Here is a 7,056-nt window from a genome sequence, read left to right as displayed (position 1 = left end):
CACTCCTAGACTAGACTGTAGGCGTATATTTGCATCCACCGAGGCAGACTAGAATACACTACTATAGAAATGATTTAGTGGAACGTCCCAATATCTCATTTTCCGGAGTCGTATGTGCAAATATTACTACAGACGGCTCCAAGCTAGAATCATCCAAAAAAAATATCAAGAAGCAGTTCTCACATATTGGAACACTCCAGTTAAGATGGTTCCCGAGTAGGACCGTCTGTACAAATGACACAGTACAAACGGTTCTCGGATAGGACTATCTGTACCGACTAGAGCGTCATACTTCACACCCTGAACTAGAGCGTCCCACTTCGCAAAGCCCCCACACGTTCTCTACCCGTTTGTACTAATAGCCATCGCCTATTAGTACACCTGAACTTCGACCACCATCAATCCACAGAACCCTTGCAGGACAGACCTCCTCTCCTCTCCTCACGTCTAGGTGAGCTGATGCCTCATATGCGACCCCCAATATGACCTCAATTTGGCCTGATTCAAAGCAGCTTTTGCTTCTCCTCACGTGGATCTGACTAGTTCTGTTGTTGTTTCTGTAGGAATCAGCCATGAAGGGGCCAAATCCAAGGGCGCCACCAATGCCAACGCCAAGTAAGAATCGCGCCTTTCCTATCTTGTTTCTATTTGGCGGCAGATATGTTTATCTAGTGCACCAAAGATTCGATGTTGACCTTGTTTTTTTTCTTTCTTTCACCGTTTTTGTAGGTGGGGGTTGAAGAGCAAGGGAGCGGAGAAGTGAAAGGACAATGATGTCGCCTAGAGGGGGGGGTGAATAGGCATTTTTACAAAAATTTGTCCCCTTTTACCGTTGGCCTAAACTTGCAGCGGAATATAAACTAACGGTTTTTTCACAAACGAAAAACCTAAATATGCTAGGCTCAACTAGTGCACAATCACCCTAAATAAGTGTGGAAATTACAATCCTAAGGTGACTAAAATTATTCAATTCTAGCAAGAGATATGCAATAAAATTTAAATTGAAAAAGGCTGAAAATACTGTTCATATGCCTGGAATTACTCCGGTAAAGGCCAGATTCTCCGGGTTCTGTATAGAACTGAGCCCGAAACTGAATATAAATGATGAGTAGAGAGTTCTAGCTCAAACCAGGTGATGTCGTATATTCCCGGAGATGATTTCAAGTAGATTCACAAAGAACCTACACTCAAATACACACAAACAAGTATATCGAGCAATATGCACAAAGATTTGAGCAAGAACTTAAAAGTAAGGAAACAAGAGAGGAGACACAAAGATTTGTTTCCTGAAGTTCAGATTCACCACCGTGAATCCTACGTCTCCGTTGAGGAAGCTCCAACGAGCCGGGTCTCTTTCAACCGCTTTCCTCGATCCACTCTTGATTTCTTCCCTTGCGAAGGCGAAATCGAGCCCTTCACAAACTTCCGCGGCAACCCACAACCTTGGGTGCTCGTCGGCGACGCCTAGCCGCCTAGGAGGCTTCACCTCCAAGAGTAACAAACACGACGACGAACTTCTTGCCGAGAACTCAAGTGCTCAAGATTGGTTTTTGCTCACTTGCACTCAATCTTCCAATCTCTCAACCCAACTCTCTTTTCTTCTCAAATCACACACTAGAATGGAGTGGGAGAGGTTTTTTTGGCTCTAGAAATGTGTTCTTTTCGTGCCCTTCCAGCAACCCCAAAGGATGGGGTGAGTGGGGTATAAATAGCCTACTCCAAACAACTAGCCGTTACTGATTTTGTCAGAACTGACCGGAGTATCCGGTGAACACCGGAGTATCTGGCCCTAAATCCAAATACGGCGTCAGAACAGTCACAAAATGTGTCAGAACTAGCCGTTATGCTCTTTTCTGGACTTTTACCGGAGTATCCGGCCTACACCGGAGTCTCCGGTCGGCACTTAACCCAGAAAACACCCCCGGAGACTTCCTGGAGTCTCCGGCCACTCCAGGTACCGGAGTATCCGGACTTCATCGGAGTCTCCGACCTTTCCAGGTACTGGAGAATCCGGCCTACACCGGAGTCTCCGGCCACAGCACAGTTGACCTCCGAAAAATGGCGATAAATTTTGATCCCGGAGTCTGATTTCGACGATTTTGGACTCTATGGAAAGCTTATTCAGAGGGCTACACATCCCAATTGAATTCATGACCTAAAACACATAGGATCAAATTAGGAACACTCCAAAACTTATTTTGGATACTTCCGCACTTTCCGCTCCGGACTCTTAATAACAAACTCTCACTTTGGGTTTGGTTGGGAACTCTTGAGCACCGAGATGCGACAATTAGCTCACGTTGCATCCCTCTTAATAGTGCGGCATACCTAGACTCAATTTCAAAGATAAAACACATTTGAACCAATTTGAGTCTTTTGAATACTTTCAAGTACCGCTTTTTACTTTCAAACCTTTGAGGGTTGCTAACTTCCATAAAATCTTCACTCTATCTATTCTGATTCTTCATGTGATTGATGTGAATCACTCATAGCTTCTCATGGCCTTGCACGGTCCATTGGCGTAAAGCTTCACTCGCTCTTCACCATCGCCTTGGTCCTTCGGCGTCAAGTCATTTGCTTGCCCTTCACCACCGGATGGTCCATCGCAGTCGAGTCTTGCTTGCCCTTCACCGTCTTGCCATAGAAAACCATTTTGTATTCGACATCTTCAGAGAATTCACTTTTTCATATATGGAGTCCATTTTTGTTCTTCACTCTTGGCATATGTGATTTCAATTCAACTTATGCCTTCTTATGGATCCTAACCCCAACTCACTCTCAAGCTCAAAGCAAATGGGTTAGTTCATAAAACCTAAATGACAACATTTATACCTTAAGTTACTTGGTCTCCACAAGTAACTTATTAGCCTTCGTGCATATTGTCAATCTTCATATAGAACCTAACCCCACTCATTCTTAAACACATAGCACACGGGTTAGTCCATAAAACTCTATTGACAAGCATACCTTTAGTTACTTGATCTCCACAAGTAACTTAGCCTTCAAACTTATTGCTAATCTTATTGAGCTTCTTCTTCTTCTTATGAGCATCACTAAAATCTTAATGACTTTTGATGCAATTATTTGAACTCATGGCATTTCTCAAAGAATACATGCTTTATCATTTATGCATCTCCTATGGAATAACCTAATGGCAATTCTCAATATGATTGTTAGTCCATAAGTATTGGCATCACTTACCCGAGCATCACCTAGAGCTCATTCATCTTGATGCATTTTTATTCTCTCCATTCACTTAGAGCTCATGCATATCTCTCATTCATGCATCACCTGTGGAGCAACCTACTAACAAATTTAACATCATTGTTAGTCCATAGGTATTGTCATTAATTACCAAAACCACACATATGGGCTAGATACACTTTAAAGAAACCTACTGCCAAGGGCCGGAAGGGAAAGGTCGGCAAGGACCCCAACAAGTCCAAGAGGGTCCCAATGCCTTCTTCGTATTCCTGTAAGATCCTTGTTTCTTTCATCAGATCTTTTTCGCTATTTTTTGGGTGGTGGCTGATCTAGATTTAGTTAGGGAGGAATTCCGCAAGAAGTTCAAGAGAGAATCACTCATTTGTTAACAATAATTACTTCGATATGTGATTAGTTTGTTTATTCTTATGGGTGATTCTCTTTTTCTGCTAAATAAACCATTCAGTGGGAAAAGTAGCCAGTGACAGGTGGAAATCCCTGAGTGATGCGGTAAGCTTCCTCCAGGCAGCACAAGATTGTTAGTTGTGGTTAGATTTGACTACACCTGTGCTGATTATTAATGAACGTACTTGCGTGTATGTGGATTGTAGGACAATGCTCCCGATGTAGCAATTTTAAGTATGTATCTTTGTTTCACATTTCAGCAGGGTATTAAACTTGTTAACCTGGATAATGAATTTCAGGGAAGAGCAGTTATAGGCTCAGTAAAGAAGATGATGATGAACAAGCTTGTGAGGCAATGTGACATGGAGGTCATGAAGATGGCCATGCTCAAACATGCAGAGACCTTCAAGCAGCAGGTGACACACATTCAGCTCATTCTATCAGTTTTCCCGCTGCAAATTCTTCTATGCTGCCAGTGAAGTATGAACTGCTACGAATCATGGATCGCCTGCTCTTTGCAATCATCTGATTAGGTCCACGAGCTGTACTGCGGGTACCGCATCCAGAGGCAGCTGATTAGCGACCTGAGTAGAGCCGAGCTGTTGAGCATCCGCCAGCTAGCAAGCAGTCGCGACGGGCGTTGAGCCTATAGCTCCCCGCAACAGGCATAATTTTATTTTTTTTGTATTTTTTGTGTTAGCACATACGATTCTAAACTACGAGCCGTCTGTACTCTTACTAATTCACAGATGACTCAAAATTTCAAACCGTTTGTGATATTCTCCTAGTACAAACGGCTTCAGTTATAAACCGTCTGGACAAATCTTTTGTATAAATGGTTCAAAATATGTTTGTACAAGTCTGATTTCATAAACGATTAAAAAAGCATCTAGCACATGATTTTCAAACCGTTTATATAAATATTTTCTCTAGAGAGTGATATTGTATACGAACAACCAAACATACTTCTCTTTAAAATTATATATATCCACCAAACAGGTTACTCCAATAAGAACAACCAATCAACCCAAACAAATGCTAGTGTGCAGAGAGAGCAGGTACATGGCACAGTCGTAGACGCCGTGCCCAAATCAGGACCAACAGTGCGTGCAGGATTTCAGAAAGATCGCATGCCTGCATGCTGCTAGCTACTCCGTTGTAGCCTCGACCGTCCTTCGGTACTGCACAGAATATCACCAGATGCAGGAGATAACAAACAAGCAAACAGACACACAGGCGCACCTAACTGATTATGCTGGCCAAACAGATGCATGCAGAGCTGCAGTACTCTAGCAGACTGATCGGCAAGCTAGGCTGATCACCGGCAGTTAGAAATGAAAGAACATTCACGTACTCTTTTTCAGATACAAGATTGGTAGGAAGGTGCAGGTTAAGACGTACAAATCAGACTAGATCCGTCGAATCGATCGATTGGGTCGAACGAGCAGGCAGTCGGCATGCGAATGTTTGGGATGGACAGCAAGTGCGGTCGAGTTGTCGCCGTCGTAGTCGTCGCCGCCGCGAAAGACGGCACTCGGTGGCCACTAGGTACCCACTGGGAAAATGACATTGCATGCAGATGCTTCAAGCTTTGAACGATGGATATGAACACCAAATCAACCGATCGGTAAGAGTACCAAGCTAGAATTAAAGAAGCTGCAGGTCAGCAGCTAGCAGGCCTCGTTTGGAACAGAGGAATTGATGAAGTGTTCCCTATGAAATTCCTGTAGAATTCCCGCGATCGAAATAGACCGAAGGCTTGTTTGCAGCAGCTCACAAACTCTGCCGAGTACTGAACTGCCACTGATTGCAGAGCTCTGGAGAGGCGTGCAAGCAACCTGAAGACTCTGAACCGGCCAGGCCAGTGTTGGGTGCAGAGGTATTGAGCCACAAGCTGCCTGAACTTTTTCACGACCTGCTCGTCCGAATCCGGCTCATTCGCCGTCGCCTCACCGATCGGCGATGCCTGCCCACGGCGATGGCGACGGCTGAGCTTCCACATGGCGAACTCGGCCGGTGGCTCGTCGCCGACGTCGACGTACGCGAATCATTGCAGGTGAGACAGCGCCCGGACAGCAAGTCGCAAGCGCCCAACAAGGACGTAATCACGAACGCCCCCCGTGTGCATGCTGCGACGCAAGTACATGCACGGTGTACTCTACCTGCAGCTACCTCATCATTATCCACGAACTAATAACTAAATGATCGCAGGCCCGACTAATCGCCTGACTAATCATGCGTGCGCTTTCCGTCAGCTTCGGGAGCATGGGATTGAGCATCGAGACGTGACCTCCGAAAGGCAGGTCAGGTCAGGTCAGGTCACATGATTGAAGAAAATAGTTTGGGGACTCAGGCAGTGGCGGACGCAACAAGTTATTTTTGAAGACAATGGAAAAAAAATCAACTTTTACCTCGTTCATCATTATATTATCGCATCTCATAGCCAAACGTTAAGAACAAATAAAGACGTCATAATTGATCACATAGTCTAATACTAAACCGCCACATATTTTTTACCAAAAAAACTCTATAACCGTGCTCTTGTGAAGGTTCCTCTTCTCCTTGCAGCCAAACCAGGCTGGAAGACATGGACCATGCATCGATCGATCCTTGGCTAGCAAACTCGGGGACAAGGTCCCACGGCGGTCGATCCATCGTAGGCTAGGCTGGTGGTTGGCATCGGTAAAGCGATTCCATCGGTCCACTCGATGCTGTTGTAATGTTCCAGTGGGAATTTTCCAAGATTCTTAGGATGGTTTCGTGTGAAATTCAATTCGTGCAAGATTCCTACGTGTGGTCTCTAATGGGAGAGAACCACATTTCTGCAGTCACGTTGCATTGACATGCTTGTTTTAAACCGTAGATTCATCCATTGTTGCTGGCACATGTTTCGTGACAACAGTTACCGTGGTAAAATGTCAAAATTCTGTCGGCAGCTCGAAGCTTACAGTCACCAATGCTCATGGCCACAGTGGCAATGCCCAGACAAGCAAATAATCTTGGCAAAGTTGCACTACCACTCTCATCTAACCACCTAGAGGCCAAAGCCAGGACTTCACAACAGTCTAGGGTAGCAAGTACTTACGCTGCCGCCCGTAACTTCAGAATCCCTTACTGACTACTGTAGCTTGAGATCAGAAAGTATGAAACATGGTACATGCATTTTAGGGAAAATTTACTCGTTCAAGGCATTAGCTGCCGAATAGATACATCTTCTAGGCGAAAAACAAACACGTGAATGAACACAAATTGTATAGAAACAGAGAAATATCTGTTTGGCATACACTACATTTCAGTTAATAAAATGATATTCCAGCAGAATCTTGTGCAATTCATTTTATTCACAAATGGTACAAGTGTCAACCAACCGATATCAGCAAGACATCTTGCCTCGATGATTTCATCATATACGAATAGGAAAAGCTTATGGGGAATTACAAGATAGCA

The sequence above is a fragment of the Phragmites australis genome, chromosome 8 (genome assembly GCF_958298935.1).
Source record: "Phragmites australis chromosome 8, lpPhrAust1.1, whole genome shotgun sequence".
NCBI classification, from domain to species: domain Eukaryota; kingdom Viridiplantae; phylum Streptophyta; class Magnoliopsida; order Poales; family Poaceae; genus Phragmites; species Phragmites australis.
Note: the sequence above shows the minus strand (reverse complement) of the source record.